At 28.1% G+C, this 19,411-nt stretch overlaps 1 pseudogene; it reads left to right on the top strand.

The window, feature by feature from the left end:
- Positions 1-4,582: 4,582 nt before the first annotated feature.
- On the top strand, positions 4,583-13,754 carry LOC111026506 (annotated as a pseudogene).
- The last annotated feature ends 5,657 nt before the right edge of the window (positions 13,755-19,411 follow it).

A 19,411-nucleotide genomic window follows, 5' to 3' on the forward strand; every position in this document is an offset into this window, starting at 1 on the left:
GAAAATGAAATGGTAAAACCATCGATGAATAACTATAAGTACGTTATTCCGTTCTACGAATACATGTATTATAAAGTTGGGGTAATGATTTTAATTAATACATTTCAGCTGAAAACTTTGAAATCTTAGTAGATGTAAATGTATTTTTTATATAGTAATTTAAATAATATATACATATCAGGACTATCATCGTGATCTCAAATGTTCGTCTTATAATTTAAAAATTAATGCAACTAAATATTTTAAGGCCTTATGTCTATGTTGGAAATATTATTTATAAAAATATTAAAATAATTTTTGCGAGTGCATATAGCCATTATAATATATAAGGTACCTACAGTTTATAATTAATATATTAATAAGTACATGCATGCAAGTATATAGCAGGTATTTAGTAGGTATATACTGGAAGCTATGGTGTCCTTTTGTTTTATATTTTAAGTATATAAATAAATACTTGAAATATCAGCCCCTACTTAAAATAACACTCACACTGATAGATACACATTAAATGCTTTGCAAAATAAATGTACTTTTATTGTGTATTAGTATGATATATAATTATACTAATATATATATGATATCAATGGACATTGAGTATATTATTATCACCAAAAAATATGATTTAATATTATACAGATAAGTACAATTTTTTGTATTATTGTTCAGGCTTCTAACATAGTTATAAACGTTTGTTGTACATACTTATAATAAAAGCCATATCCCATAGTCGATATACTCATAATAAATTAATTTGAATGTCGTTTAAAAAATGAATTTTTATTCACGTTATTATAAATTTTAAATCTAATAGCACTGATTTATCATAATCATTATTTTGAATATTTTCAGGTCTTTTAAGTTTTGGACCATTTACCTCTAATAATAATACAGAAATCAGAATATACAAAATAGTAAATACTCACTAATATAACATATCGTAAAATAAATATAACTAAATATATACTTACCTACAAAGGTAAATTAGATTCGTTATTTTGATCAAAGAGTAGGATTACTTTTGAAATTATATTAGGTGAAAGTCTGTATTAAATTCAAATACGCTATTATGTTACTTACTCGCTTTTACCGTTTAAGGAGTAAGTACCTAAGTAAGAAAAAGCTTACTTTCAATTTGTATTGTTTGGTTATACTTACAAAATGTATTCGAGTACTTTTAGAATACTTATTTTTGATGCTATTTTTAGTTTGTTTTATAATCGTTGAATATTAAAGTTGATAGCAATAGGTAGATACTATTATAATACATAACAATAAAACTATTAGGAACCTACCTTATTTGAAGGTATTCTTGAAGATGTTTTATTTAATGATTGAAGTAATTTATTAGAACTTGTTGATAAGTACCTAAGCGAATATTTCACTCTCACTCACATCACAGTTTTCCTCATATTTTCACAAAGTAAAATATTTTGAAATAAGTATTCAGAATTCGTATTCTCATACTTTACAGAAGTTCCACACTTCATGTAGACATATTTACACTTGACAAGTATGTATTGTTTTGCTTAAATTTGACAGTTAAATCTAATAAATATAAATGTAACATTTCACAATTTTATGATGATAAAAACATATTATATTTTCTTATCCGTTGTAGAGTTCAAAGTTACAACATTTAAAATTCATTTCACGAAAGTTAGTAATTACTAATTATAATAAATACAATTTGTACTTACAAAAAGTATGGGTTATTTATTTTTTATTATATACTTTCGCTATAGGTATATAAAGCATACTGTTAGTATGTATAAGTTGTGCGCAATGTGATTTTCTAACCATAATATTATATGTATGATGTATCTATATTATACATGAATACAATAAAAGCATGTAATATTTGTTATGTTTGAAACTCAAAATAAATTTAAATGTATGTACTTTTGTGAGTAACATTAAACTAATTACACATTAGTACACCATGAAATCATCTGGTAAAAACCGATTCCGTTACAAAGAGGTTTTACTGTATGTCTATTACAACTATAGTTACCTACCGTAGACAATAGACATTAGACATTAAGTTCATCTTCAAGATTTGAGAGTGATAAATAGTGTATAATACAATATTCATTACCATAAGTAATTATAAAATAATTTTCAATTTTGATAATAATACGCCACGTTAATATTATTGTTATTATTATAACTATAATATTTGACTTCGTTCAATAGTAAATATCTTAAATCCCAATATACCTAAAACCCAATGGTACACCCATCTCGTCTATGTTAGAATTACGTTCATCCCTCACAAATAGGCACCTACAAACCGAAATCATTAAATTATATCAGTACAATATTATATAATATATTGTAAGATAATATTAATAAACATTTACCTACTTTTTTTTCTATTTATTTTATTTAAATTTATTTACAAGCTAAAAGTATTAAGAACAGTGCCGTAATTACTTGTGACTCAAACTTCGTGATGCCATTAAAAATGATCACTGTACGGTACAGTGTAAAATATATTTAGGGGCAAGATTTAAGCTTACTGTACTTATTGTATTGATTTTCAATGTTTAATAAACTTTGCCCTGGGTCATATAAATCTTAACAACTGTGGTATTGACTAAACTTGGAACTTAAACACCTACAAAAACATCACAACTTGGAAAAGCTACATCTCGTCAAACAAAAATTTGAACATAATAATTTGTACAAAAATAGCTTTATTAATCACGAAAATTTTAATTGCGGAGTTAATTTTAAAATTAAAAAGTTTATAGTGGCTTAACTACCAAAATATAAGGATGAAAAAAACAAAAGTCAATTACAATTTCAGAAAAGCTACAAGGTATTTATATTTTATTATACAACCACACAATCATAGTTTTAATTTTAAACCATTTAAAGAATATATTTTATCATCAAACTTCAAAATACCTATTTGCAATATTCATAGGATGATATTATACAAACGTCAAAAAGTTTAGCTTTTCTATTTTTTTATGATATACTTTCGCTATAGGTATTAATTATTAGGCATACTCATAGTATTTATAATTTTTGCACACATTAATTTTCTAACCCATAATATTATATGTAAATATATTATATATCAATATACCATAAAAATATGTAATATTTGCTATGTTTAAAATTCAAAATAAATTTAAATGATAGGTATTATTAAAAAATTACCTTAAGTGTGAGTCTAACATCGTGTGATGTGCCTGCCTTACTAATGCATAATATATTAATATATCAACATGTACGTCCAGAAGTTCTAAGTCGTTAGCTTAAGAGGACGCCATACCCGTATGTGTTGTGTCCGTCTTACGTGTGTACAGCAAAGCACATTTTCGTGAACCAATTTCAATGGTGTGCTGTTAGTTTTGATATAAGAGTGAATTGAACTATTATAAAATTTAAAGGTAACATCATCTAGGGCCACTATTATCCTTTTATTGATCTAGAATTTAAGAACGTTGTCTATGTTGTCTCGTTGGTTTTTTACGAAATTTAAATGTTTAAGTTAGTCATGAATACGTAAAATATTAATACTTGAAAATGCTACAGATAATATTAGTACATTAATGGTTGGTTATAGATCAATTTACTCTATCATTTAAGGTAACAACACGAAATTTAATTGGGTGTATTATGCATTCGTAAGACGGAGACAATATAATATAATGTGATGGTATGACGGCCTCTTAAATAAAATGAACACCACTATTAAGGTATAAATACATTTAAAAAAACGAAAATGAATAAAATGTATACAAGTGATTGGTAGAAAACACATTTTTAATACTTCGTTTCTAACTTTATTGCCAAATAATAAAATAAACATGTACGTAAATGGCTATTATTATTTGTTTAAATTCATACAATTTTAACAACAAAATCTAAAAAAAAACTTTTAATTAGTGCCTTTGAGATCCTTCTCCTCTCCCCATTTATATTGCCATGAATATAATAAATAAAAAAATGATTTTCAGTTTTATTATAGTCTTTTAATTTAATTAAGTAGCCAGGTAGGTACCTACATTGAAGTCTCTCATATTTTGTATACCTACTTATACCTTTGCCTATAATAAACCTACATATAGTACAGTTTATCTACATATAAATATTTATTTAAATACATGAATATTTTCTAGAAATCATCTGAATATAATTCAGAGTTATAAAGGTTCATTTTAATCAACCATAAGAAACTATTCATAAATAATATAGAACGACGAAGTATTTGAATCGGTACGAGAACAAAATCCCCGAAATCGAAATTCGTATAAATTCATTATCATATCAAAAAATGTCCATAGTCATGTTTTGTTAATCGTTCTATATTCAAACATAAATTCATATGTTCAAGAGGATATCCCGTTAAATTATATCGTTTAATTTTATGTATACACATGAATATTTATCTATCAAACATTTTATACATTTTAAAGTACAACGTAAAAAAATTTAGCTCAGATATATCATTAAACTACAAATCTAATCTTTGGTTACACCGACATAAGATAATGTTTCCCTTCTAAAAAATTCCTCTAGTTATACTTATGGTAGGGCGTCATAATATAAAGCGTAGTGCGTCGTCGTGGTCAGTAAGTGGCTGTCAGTTTCGCGATTCATCTGCAGTGCATTGTCAGCGCTTTCCGAAAACAACACACAAGGAGGGAAACAATATCTACAGTCTACACACACCACCAAAAATATTTTAAAAGTGCAGTCGACCACTATGTATACGCAACAAGAAAATGAAGATAACTTTTATAATTTTATTGGTCAGTTCCACTTATGGAATTTTAAGCACTGACGAGGATCAAAACGTTTCTCTTCCTCCATGTGTGACAGGTAAAATAAATCTAAAATCTTTAATTTAATTCAATTGAAAAAATATATAATTCATAATTAAGCGAAATTATAGTTTGTTTTAATTATAATTTATTGCCAGATCCTAAGGAGAATTCATTTTTATTATTTCAATACCTTAACGCAATAAGTGCAATAATGACAAAAAGAAGTTAATTTTACTCCTAACTTCAAATGTATATTAAATCAATTAACAAAATATTACTATCGAATAATAAAAATAAAAACTTACTTTTCATATAGGATGTGGGAGTAGAATATTTTGAACAGTGGTAATTTATTATAGGTAATCGTATTTCTATACTTACATAAATTAACATTAATGTGGGAGAGCTAAAATTTTAAAATATTTTTATTATGTAGTTACTTATTTAAGTTTTCCCTAAACAAATAAATGAATTAGAAACATTTAAAAGAAAAATGTTTTTTTTTCTAATCAAAGGTTGTAAATTGTATTAACAATACATGCTTAATCAAACATTTTTATATTTAATTTTAATTTTAAGTACTTATTTAAATACAAATTTTAAAATCAGATTAAAATTGTCGACGGCACTTGTAAAATATTTTCGGTGATCGTATGTGTAGGTATTGTTTCTCGGCTTGTGTGTTGTTTTCGGAACTTCAGTCACCAGCGGGCCGCCGTGCCATACAATATGTGTATAGGTATATAATTGGCCCGTTTATTTTAATTAATAACTAATTTTCCGCTGAACTTTCTTAATTTTTTATAGTAGAACTTGAAAGTTTTTTTGATTTTTAGTTGAAATTTGTTAATAGGGCAGATCCGGTTTAAGACTGCATCAAATCGAATTTTAGTACATTGCCTAGCAAGGTGGCTGACGACTATAAGTTACACTTATAGCCGCTTATCGGCATGAACACAATAAAAAAATAAAATTAAAATTAAACATATTATTCTACCTGATAATGTATTGCTCATATTATCGCAAGCGAGTCTCATATAGAGTTGGCATTTTTAAGGGACAACAAAATTCAAAGGATCAGCTGGAAAAGATAAATAATGATATAAATTATATAATAGATCCTTGTTTCGACACGACACTATGACAGTTAATTTCTCTACTGACGATTGTACGTAGCAAAGGCTGCAACTGCTATATTATGACGTAGGAATATTTGCCAAAATTATTAGCTACAAACTAACAAAACATTTTTATTAAGTTAAGAGTTCTATAGAAAACACCGAATAGTTCAATTATACAAATTGCGTTATCGAAAAATAATAATACTTTTCTTATCGATATGTGATAAACATGTTTAACTATACAAATTATAATTATAACTATAGAATCATTTGTAAATATTATTATTACTATTATTATTATTTTTGTTTTATTTATAATTCAGCTTCTTCTACTATTTAACACTTAATAGCATTAAGTAAAATAATTTCTTTTTTAAAACACAACATGTGTGTTGATTCAAGAATTTCATTTTGAGAAAACAAAAACTACACACAGGCGAAGCCGAGTAATTCAGCTAATGAAACAAAAAAAAATTAACTATTTATTTAATTTTTTACAGTTATAGGTACTTAACGAATTATTTTTCAATTAAATTAATAAAATCTCAGATATCTATATAAATATAAGAACCACCCCTATATTCACTCATGACTCATCAACGGCCAGACCTAACCTCTGGGTTTAGAGACTTAAAATGTTGTGCAGAGGTTCCTTAAGCAATGTAGGGACGCACCAGGAAAGGATTTTTCAAAATTCGACCTCTAAGTGGGTAAAAGGGTGTTTTTTAAATATAGCTGTATAATACACGGACAACGCCATGACGGGACAGCTAGTAGTATATAAATAGGCCTTTTCCGTAAATTAAATATAGTATATTATTATGCCATTCCTTGTGCAAATCATAAGATAAAAAAATATATCACAATTTTATTATCATCGTGGTCAATGGTTATAACACAAAATATTATGTGACATTTAATTATTATGTTTTTTTTTTCTAGTAAAATTTACTGCCAAGGAGAATTATTGGACAGTATACAAATGCATGGATTATTCCACGAATCGAAAACTTTTGTTGACATGAAAATGAAGTCTTCTTCACCTGATGATATCATGAAAAACTTCAATAAAATGTTCAATGAAGATGCAAATAGACAGAGGCACGGATCCAACCATGGATGGGATGCTACATTTTATCAGTGAACATTTCGAAAATGAAGAAAATGAATTCGAAAAATGGATGCTTTCGACTGGAACGAAAATCCTACATTTTTTGACAGTATTGATGATGCAAATTTAGAATGTTGGGCAGCCAAGATAAATAAAATATGGACAACCCGGAACAATATTCAATGGTATACGTCGAAAATCCAGTAATTATACCCGGTGGTAGATTCCGGGAAATCTATTATTGTAATACTTACCTACTGGATCATAAGAGTTTTGTTACTCTGTGAAATGAAGAGTACAGCAAAAGTAATGATCAATAATTGTTCGAACACGGACGCGTTTTCGCGCCGCCGACGTTTCGTCATGCTTCCTCCCAGCGGCACATAGGACGCAGTATACTGGCGAGGTGGTGTATCCCCTCCGCTGTTGTCCAGCGCCGGAATGTTCGCCTTGGCGTAACAGCCGTAGGCTTTGCCGCCGGCGTCTGTTCGTTGTCTTTGTTGTCTTTTCCAGCGGTCGAGCGAGACGCAACGTCCCGTCACATTCGGTGTGCTGTGAGAGTGTGCCGTCTTGTACCAATTGTCGTAAGTCCCGAGGTAGTCGGGGCCTGACTTATTTTGCCCGAGCTGCCCGTGCACCGATTATTGTACCAGTGTACCGGTGTTGGTCGTAAAGGTAGAAGACGCTGTCTCCTTACCAACGTGGAACTAAAGCCACAACGTCCCCCGGAGCTTGCAGACTAGGTCTATTATTTATTATTAAAGTTGATTTATGTAGACAAACTCATAAAATGAAAGAAGTAATAATTAATAAATAATATTATTATTATTGTAATTGTAGCGCGTAAATTGACAGGCGTTTTATAATTATATTTATTATTGTCTTATTGTAAAATATGCTTAATGTGCACTGTGACCATTGAAAGTGCATATTATATAAACTGTATTAGGCCTTATATATAGCTGGGTAGCCTCTTCCCGTCCCCAACACTCCGCAAGTCGTTGCCGCTAACCGTGATTCCAAAGCAGGAGCGGCTTCGGCGCAGACAATAATTATTTATCAATGGTAGAAACGTTTGGACACGTTCCGAACGGTGGACGGATATACTACACTCGGCGGTCTTAACCGCCGATGTTAATACCGATGGTTAAAAGCTACATAGGGATCACTGGTCAAAAAGAATTTCTAAAAGAAAATATTCATAAATTAGAAAAAGAATTAAATTATTGGATGACAAACCATACAGTAGAAATTGAAAAAGATTTAATTAACTACACATTAGCCAGTTACAAGGATTTATCAAGACGACCTAGACCAGAATCCTATAGGTAAATTTGGTTTTGAATTTATAGAAGTTAACTTATTTTTACTCTGATGTTATTCATCGTAATATTGGGTACCCGTTTGCCTACGAATCATACATATTTACTTAGGGTTATTAATACCTACACTTTTAATATTTATAGTTAAAAATATTTTGTATTTTCACAGGGAAGACAAGATAAAAGAAGAAATATTTCAAACCCAAAGTGACAAATAAAATTTTTATTCCGAGCTAAAAACTGCTGCGGAATCTAGAAGGGACTTTTTGAGGAAATGGTTCATACTTGATGGAACAAATCAAGGTAAATAACTGGCTAGTTTCTTTATTCTTATTGGTACTCCCGCACCAATGCTTAAAATCGTTCACAATAAATTATGATTTTTTCTTTTGCTTTTAATGGATGAAAAAAGTTTCTCCAGTCACTGCGTAATAACAATAACAAAATTAAATAAGCCATACATTTTGAAATAAAGGTTTTGGCTCAGTGTAGTCACTTATTTATATGTTCTCAACACTATTGGATATTTTTTCTTGAATATCTCAAGATGATAATATTATGTACATGTTTTATTTTTTTGATTGTTAAATCACAATTTTGCATTTATTTACATTAACATTATAAATATGAGCTACATTTTCGGAAATTTAAAAAAAATAAAAAAATAAAAAAATATCAAATACAAGCAATGTTATTCGAATTTAATTTTAACTTTATTCATTATTTTTAAATCTTAATCTATAATAATAGAGTTTGTAAAAATAATATTAATAGTTCACATTTTTTATAATTTACTAGCTGATCCCGTGCACTTCGTTGCTCGTTAAAAATGCCATGTCTATTTAAGAGACTGGAAGCCTAATGGTGATAATGCGAGCAGTATATTATCAGGTAGGCAATCCACCACAGGTGGATTGCAGACCCCGCTAGGTGCATACTGCATACTATACTACTATCTATGTCAGTGTTTTACAACTGGTGGTTCGTGGGCCAGTCATAGGTGGTACCATAGATTTTTTCTTCGATTTCTATTACAAAGTATTTATAGCCAAAAACATTACGACTTATTGTGGAACCGTATTATACCATTATCTTATCGTTGTTGCTGCCGACGAACGAAAAGTATTTTCCACTTTTATAAGGGTGTGGGTATCAGAGTACATAGTAATTTTTGTGTATTCTTGTAGAGGAGCAAAAAAAAAAGGTCTTCCTAGTTTTCATAAAAATGTAGTGGTCCGTGACCTATAAAATATGGTCGAAGTGGTTCGTGGTGGAAAAAAGGTTCTATACGATTATATGAATAATATGTTTTGTCTTTATTCTATTTTTTATTTTGATTGTGGATACACCGATGAGCGGCTATAAGTGCAACTCATCCTTCTTGGTAGGCAATGTGTGGAGATTCGATTCGATGCATGCTTAACCCTGTTCGGCCCGATTAACCATTGGCAACCAAAAAACAAAAAAAAAATACAAATTTCCACCAAAAGAATTAAGAAAATAAGTTATTAATTAAAATGAACTTGTACGTTGAAGGTATGGCACGGCAGCTCGCGGGTTTCCAGTAACCTGCAACCTGATCACGGATTAATATATAACGATATAAGTATATTAATCCGTGAACCTGACCTTTTCGTCCGTCAAATTATGTGTTATACTTGATATTGTATATCTTGGACTGGTAGCATTGCGAGTTCCGCAACTTAAGTTTGTATGTCTAATTGCTGGCATTTTCAAAAACAAAAATATTCAATCAAAACTTACCAAGACTCCTAATATTCCTGCAATGCTCTGTTTTTTTATGTCAATTGCATGTATTTTATTTTATTTAATTTTAATTTTTTATATTGATACAAATGTTCGGTGACCACTAGTGTTGTTGTAGGTTTGGTAGTCGGTGAGTATTATTATTATTTTTCAATTTACACGTTAAATATTAAAAAGTATTTTGTGTGAGTATTTTGTATGATTCGTAGGCAAACGGGTACCCAATATTACGATGAATAACATCAGAGTAAAAATAAGTTAACTTCTATAAATTCAAAACCAAATTTACCTATAGGATTCTGGTCTAGGTCATCTAGATAAATCCTTGTAACTGGCTAATGTGTAGTTAATTCCACATTTTTCAACTACAACTGTATGGTTAGTCGTCCAATAATTCAATTCTTTTTCTAATTTATGAATATTTTCTTTTAGAAATTCTTTTTGACCAGTAATGTATACATAGCTTTTCACCATCGGTATTAACATTGGCGGTTGAGACCGCCCAATGTAATATATGCGTCCCCCGTTCGGAACGTGTCCAAAACTTTCAACCATTGATAAATAATTATTGTCTGCGCCGAAGCCGCTTCCGCTTTGGAATCGCGGTTAGCGGCAACGACTTACGGAGTGCTGGGGACGGGAAGAGGCTACCCAGCTATATATAAGGCCTAATACAGTTTATATAATATGCACTTTCAATTGCTTTTAAATTTTGTTTTAATCATGTTTGTACTTGTTAATTTTTGGAAGCATATTAATATTTTTTATGCTATTATTTGTTTTAATATTCATCATTTAAAAATTAAAATACAAAATACTAAGGCTCATAATATTCGTTCTTAAATACATGAATAAATTACAGATTATTGAATTAAATATTTTGGACAATACGAAAATTTTCTGTCAACACATGTCGTGTCCGACATAAACACAAAATTCAAAAATGTTAAGCCAAGTTAACAAAATTATTTTAGATAATTAATAATACAACTTCGTCTTTAAATGCAGTTAGATATATAGCATTTAATGCTTTATGAACATCAGAAACAAATTTAAAGGTCGGATATAGTTGAGTTAAACATATGTCATGATTGCAATGGAAATATATCAAAATTACAATATAAATATGCTAAAATTTCCATGAACAATCAAATCATATAATATCGTACAATACATATAATTGTTAATTACTTAGGTACTTAAATAGGACGACTAACGTTAACAAATAATTGCAGAATTTATAATAAAATCGTCCCAAGAAAAATATTTTAAACATAATTGGAAATTGTAACGTCTGTTACTTAAAGTATGCTTATATAATGAAATAGCCACACTATACAACGGCTATAGATAAGTTATCGGAGCATAATTAAAATAATATTAAAACAATTTTACTACACATATTTTAATTTACCTTTAAATATTTTCTAATTGAGAATAACCTACTACCTTTATTGGCCAATAAATTATTATTATCGATGTATTAACGGTGCTCGTATTGGAGTATAGACATAGCGATTTAATATTAAATAGTGTGACTGTAATTAGTTCGGTTCGTGTACATATTTTATCAAAAATTTGATTTACTTTTTTCCTTTTTTTAAAAGATTGCTTACAAGATTGCTTACTGAAACCATTGTATGATTGCAGGATACATCACAAACATAAAAACGAGCTAATAATCTTAGTTGATCTAAACGCTCTGGTGTATCGGGGGCCTAACATTCTGGGTAAATTCTACCGGGATATGAATGTCTCCGACAAGGTTATATGAAAGGAATATGAAGTTATTGCGAACCAATGGAGAGAAGCAGTAACGACAGTACCGTGGCATGAGGAGATCGGCTCATGGCTGGACTATGATATGACAACAATATTAAAAGGGATTACTTTTATCCAACAAATATATCACCTTTTTGAACCGGATTAATTTTCAACCAAAATAACACAGATTATTTTGTGACTCGGGTACTAAAGTATTTAAAATACTGGATAATAAGGCGGGTATAGTTCCACCCTGGTGGAATCTGAAGAACAGTGGGACCAGCCTAATGCTTGGCCATCACTACAGTATATAACTGTTATGGCACTAGACGCTACTTCCAACAAAGACGCCAAGATCATGGCTTCCGAACTGGCTGAAAAATGGATCTGCACCAACTATTTGGTGCATAATATGACGAATAAAATTTATGAAAAAGTAAGTTTGAGTAGATGGTTTTAACATAATAGGACAATTTTATGGTGGAAGGCGGATACCGTGCAGTGTAAAGAATTTAATTTAATTAATTTATTTTTAAGGTTATTTTAATTTTAAATATACATTTCATCAATCCCTCTTTGATTATTAGTTTAAATTTATCATTTAACACAATCATAACTATCAAAAGGATATAATTGATTAAAATAAATATTAAATGTTGCTAAAAAATATGTGCGTAGACAATATGATTGGTCTGTAGGATGGTAATTGAAAATGGTTTAGACGGTTTAGCCGATGGGTGAGTTTTTATTTTTCATGTAAGTTGTAGTCTGTTATTTTTTTTAAATACTCCCTACTGCATTTGCACACTAATTTGTGGCTTAAATAATTCATATTTTTGTTGGTTGTTGTATATATGAATTCACAATGTATTTTTGAAATACTTAATCTCTTTTGTACAAAACGTGTATTTTGTATTCTACTTCAAATACATCACATGATTCCTAAACAATATTTGTAATTTTAAATTTTAAAGGTCTTTTGCATTATAATTCATTATATGTCATAAAATATATGTATAATAATTTACGTCATAAATGATAGCAACATAACAGTAATTCAAATAAAAAGAGGAGAAAGTAACTAATAGCTTGGCGACAGGGGATTTATTAAGTTTTGATGAAGGGGATATATCTCTCCTTCCACACGAGCCTTTATCATATTTATATATATTTAGTTATTAATTTGCGGCTATTTTGATGCCCCGATAAAAAACGCTGTAAATTGGACAAAATATTGATATTATTTTATACTACGTTTAATGTTATAGTCTTACACGTTTTTCCTAAATGAAAATTCCGTAACTGTGGTTATTTATCCAGAAATGCGTGTTTATAAAAAAAACATATTTGTCAAAATTATAATAGTTGTGGGGTTATAAGCTGACATTACGAAGAAATATATTTAAACATAAAATATTTTACAATGTTATGAATATACAGAAAATTAGAAAAAGAAATTACTATATCCCACTCAGGACAAATTCCTAATTACACTATACAATAGTTGTCGAGTGTCTCTCGTAAATGAGTAAGTTACTAATTCAGTGAAACCTCCCTTAACGGACATCTCTAAATAGTGCACACTTCCGAATAGTGGACTTTTTATGGGAACGGGGATATTCTCATCATTTTTATGAAGGAAAACCCCTAAATACCTTACATTCTAAATAACGGACACTTTTAAGGTTATTTATTTTTTGATTTTGACAACTTTTATCGTAAATATAGAATAACCGTGGAATTATTATTGATTGAGTTACTTATGAATTAAATGATCAATTGACATTAATTGACATTAATCATTAATCCAATCGACATTCATTGCCTACGAAAAAAATACTAAAATATGTACAACATATATACTTATTTAACAAATATGTATTTATACCAAAATATGTAAAAATATGTAAGCTAAATTTTTGTTTATTTCAATTAGAATGATCTAAATCGTACATATTTTTTATCAGATTTAAAATATCTTATAATAAAATCCGTTCCTTAGTTATGATTCTTGTAAATGTTAAATACAAACTAATAATCAAAAAGGGATTGATGAAATGTATATTTAAAATTAAAATAATCTAAAAATAAATAAATAAAATAATATTCTTTACACTGCACGGTATCCGCCTTCCACCATAAAAATTGTCCTATTACGTTAAAACCATCTATTCAAACTTACTTTTTCATACATTTTATTTTTGATATTATGCACCAAACAGTTCACCCTACAGTTATATACTGTAATGGTGGCCAAGCATTTGGCTGGTCCCACTGTTCTTCAGATTCCACCAGGGTAGAACTATACACGCCTTATTGTCCAGTATTTTAAATACTTAAGTATCCGAGTCAAGAAATAATCTGTGTTATTTTGGTTGAAAATGAATCTGGTTCAAAAAGGCGATATATTTGTTGGATAAAAGTAATCCCTTTTAATTTTGTTTATCATATCGTAGTCTAGCCATGAGCCGATCAGTACCACAGTAGATACTGCCGTTAGTATAAACTTACTAATGAGTAATACATGATAATTTATAATAATGGTTATAAATTATAATATTAGTTATTACGTGTTCACAGAATATAATGTATTATATATATATATATTACAAACGGAAAAAATAGTTCAATATTTGATTTTAATAATTTTATTATGTACAATATACATGCATAATTTATCAACTTTTCAATTCTAAATGGTCATTGGTTGAGATTCGTTTAAAAGTTCCCTTTAGTTTAAGACGTATAATAATTATAAAAATATAAATATGGGTGAAATGGAAAAAGGTTTAACTAATGGTGAAATAATGGTTGTTGATAATTAAATATAAAAAATGTTTTAATACTTTATAAACCATCACGTTTTTTGACATTTATCTATTATAAATAAGTATATCACTGTTTTTTATGATGTATCAACCATTTCTGATCAGCGATTGATGATGATTTTTGGAATTAATTTAGAATTACAAATTTGTAAATGAGCTGTTAAAGGTATCAATAATATTATTGTTTCTGTATCATTGTGAGTTGTGACATTATAGCTAAATACTTTAATATGTCCACCTTCCACCACTATCTGGGATAAATCTTATACATTTCTTACAGATTTTAGTTCACAATATTTTCTATATTTAGTATGGCTTCGAATACAGTGATCGGGGTTTCGTGGTACCTGTAGGTAGGTATAGTACCTTAGCATATTTTTTTGAGGGTTTCCGTTATTGGCTTATCATTTTACCATAGGAAAAAATGGTTTTAGTTAATGATCTGGTATAATATATTGCCGTATACATTTTCTAAAAATGTTGAACGGTGGCATTATTCAAATAAAATATGTACTAACCATGTAGACATCAGTAAACATTGCCCAGCAAAACAATTGTAAGACAAAATATGTCTGCAGCATACAGACAGTGTGGCTGTCGAAGATAATATAAGTATTCGTCTCAGGAAAATTATTTTAACATAAAAGTATAATTGCATAATTAATTTAGATTTTACCATATGGTTTTTACCATTCTCGTGACACCGAAAAGTGGTAACTAAAATAACATAATTTTTAATGTCAATACAGACAATGTAAAAGTATGTACATGATGCAGTAAATTTTCAAATATATTAAATATTGTAATTTGTAATACATTATTTAATACTAATATAAAATGTAACACAATATATTAAGTTTATGTACATATACCAGGGGTTGGTATAGGCAATTTGTAGACATTTTATAGTAATACAAACATACATACTTTTTTTGAATGTGCAAATTTAATTATTAAAAAAAATTCAAAAGTGTTCTAAAAGTAATCGACCCTTGGTAAAAACGTTGTGTACGTTTCCAAGTACTATGACAGAGCTTAATTTTTTCTGTTCACTTAAATTTAAAAAAATTCTGATAATAATCAAAAATACCATGTGCCTATAAATAGCTCAACATGAGTCAAAATATTTTGATAATTGTTTAGTGTATAGAATATTAATTTTATGACATTTAATGAAAATGTGATGTTGCTTACACATATATTTTATTGCTGTCTAGATAAGAAATATTACCATAAAGTATAAAATATAACTAAATAATGTTGTATGTATGTAGAGTATTGTGTAAAATACTTTAAAATATACCTAATTTTGTTATAACATTACAATTTTAGAATATAACGAAATTAAAAATATATCAAATTTACGTTTTGTTCATAAGTTGTTAAATTTCTTTATTTCAAAATCTCATAAAACATGTCAATGTAATCGAATATATATTTCACGCTCTCTACCTATCTTATAAGCAGAAATATAAATAATAAAATATGAAAAAATATGAATAAAAATAAATAAGTTATTTAACTTACAATAAAGATATTCAAATAAATCTTTTTTAAAACTCTCATCAGTAGGGTCGTCCGGAATTATATTCTTGTGCATATTTTTTTGAGCCTATATGCAGTCGGATGGGGGTTTGAAATCTTCACAAATCATGAAACCGGTTAACTAATGGCAAAAGTTTTTTTTGCATATTTGATAATATTTCAAGATAAAAGAATATTTCGTATAATAAAGAATATTAGAGAATATATCGATTAATTTATATACCTACAGATATTTGATATTTTTTGTTGCAGTGGCGTAAATTTTATGTCTGATAATAGTGACAAACTGATATGATATTATTGATACTGAAATATCATATATTTATATACGTAATGTAACCATCGTATTTTGTGTGATCATTATTCCCTAATTAGTAATGTACTGTAATAAAGGAACGAGTAAGTAATAAGTAGCAAGGAGTCAAAAATCTCCCAGTCAGTCCGTAAAACAGCTTTTGACTTAGAATCGATATAATATCTATCAAGACACATTTTATTGTTATTGAAACATCGATCAAAAGGTTAGAAAAGTCTAATGTGTCTCTTGTTGATTCGATAAATCGAATTGAAAATACAATTGGTCAACATCAGAAAATACCCCGAGAAAATGGAAATAAAAATTGATCAACTTCAACAAAATAATCGAGGTCTCATCATTTTGAAAAACTTAGCTAAAGTTTTGAATGGATGAAGTTCAATTTAGAGATAATTTTTCACCGCCTATGATGATGTTACTGATTTGCAAAATTCTCCCGTGACTTAAGTTGACGTCAAACGTACATTTAGCACGTATAAAAACATATTAACAGACCTTCGTACAAGTATGACACCAGAACACATGGAACAAAATATAATTGTCAACTGTTTTCAAAAATTTTCTTTATTAAAAATACCTTATTAATACAGTTTAATCAAATTTTTTTTAACATGTATTACTTTTTGTTATGTGCATATTTATATTCGGTTTTGGTATTATTTTTTATATTTTTTGCAGATTATTTTTTGTTATATACCTATTTATATAAATTTTTTGTATTATTTTGCGTATAAATGCATATTTTTAGTCCAAGAGAATAAACTAATAAAAAAGCTTATTTTATTATGATTTTTAAAGAATATTAGAAGAATATTTTCAACTTTTTAAAAGAATATTAGCATCTTATTTTGGCTATTTTAAAAGGATATAATTCTGGCCAGTAGCAATAAGCATTATGCATATTATTTTAAAATGGTGCTGTAAATTATATATGTATTCATTTTTCAACTAGGTGCCTAACTATGTAATGGGTAATTGGTGTATGAATTTATACTCACACCAATCCCAATACCTATTTCCAAAAATCAACATCAAACACTGGTCAGAAATGGTCGATACATTTATAAAATAACCTCAAACAAAAATTTATTTATATTTTGTATTTATGTCGAAAAAAAGTAGTGTTTATATTTTATAAGAATTATAAGTTTTTTACTATCTTTACTTTGCCATTAGTTAAACTTTTTGCATTTTACCTGTATGTAATGTGTTTATTAAAAAACATTTTTTGTATAAATTAAAAGTCCAGATTCAATATTTAAATAATAAATTAGGATAATAAATCATTTAAAAATAAACTAATGCCAGTAAATTGAAGAAAAGACGTTTAGCTATTTATTAGAACTTTTCTCGTTATTTTTAGAATAAATTGTAATAAGTCATATAAACTAAGCTATATAAACGTATAATATTGAAGTACGTGGTGTGTGCTTCACTAATCTAAAGTACAAAATTATAAATATGATTTATCTGAATATTTCAGAATCATATAGTCAAAGTATATACTTAACAGTTATGATTACAGAATCGATATTTCAAACGTCGGAGTAAGGTAAACGGAAAGCACTTAACAATAATCTTTTGAAAAGTATACTTGAAATTGAATTTTTGAAGAAATGTATGTGCTTATAAACAAATCCGAAAACATATAGACCTTAGAAAAGTACAATATATGTAATGTAAATTATTAAATAACTAAACCTTATAATGATATTAGGGCACCTTAAACATACCTAGAATGCAACAAAACATGTTATAGAAATTCAAAATTTTTTTGCGATTGAACTGTTTAAAGTCGTATAAACCTCTTAAACATCTTAATTTGTAAATAAAGTAATAATATTTTGATACATACATTTTAATGCCGTCGAATTTTCTAAATAGAAAAATTATAAAATTATTTATTTAATTCTAAATCCTATCTTAATATCAACAACCATATTTACCGGTAATAAATGGATACAACGGAGATATAAGGTGTTCCAATACTGATGTTTACAAACATAAAACCATATCGTAGAACACTCAACATATTTATTTTTGTTTCATCACTAGCATTTGTGATAAGTTAATTAAAAATATAGAAATGCACAAAAATTATAAGGTATTGTTAAATACAATTTCACAATAACACAATAGTCACTTGTAGTAATACAATTACTTTTAGTTGATTACTTTTAGAATACTTTTGAATTTTTTTTAATAATTCAATTTGCACATTCAGAAAAAGTATGTATGTTTGTATTTTTAGAAAATGTCGTACGAATTGCCTATACCAACTCCTTGTATGCGAACCCAATACATCGTGTTACATTTTATTTAAATATAAATAATGTATTGAAATATTTAATATGATGAAGATGGTATACATCGTGCACATACTTTTACATTGTCTGTATTGACATTGGAAATGTTGTTATTTAAGATACCATTTTTTGAAGTCACTAGAATAAAATCTAAATTAAATACGCAACTAGGCACTTCTGTTAAAAAAATTTCCGAGATCAAATACTTATGTCTTCAACACCCACACACCTTCATGTTGCAGTCATATATTGTCTTAAAATAGTCTTGCTGGGTGGAAATATTTTATTTGAACTACAAAACCATTTAACGTTTTCAGAAAAAGTATACGCCAATATAATATAATACCTGACCGTTGTCTACAAGTTAAAATTATTTATTAGCCTTTTTTGATTGTAGTAAATTTCTTTCTTTTTAATAATACTAGTGTGATAAGCAAAATACAGGCAAGAATTTAGTAGAATATAGTAATGTATAAATAACCATATTATATTGTAAATCATGTCGTTAATGTAAAATGTTAAATATCTAAATTTGGTGCAAATATTA

Source organism: Myzus persicae, unplaced genomic scaffold (genome assembly GCF_001856785.1).
Source record: "Myzus persicae strain clone G006 unplaced genomic scaffold, MPER_G0061.0, whole genome shotgun sequence".
Taxonomy (NCBI): Eukaryota; Metazoa; Arthropoda; class Insecta; order Hemiptera; family Aphididae; genus Myzus; species Myzus persicae.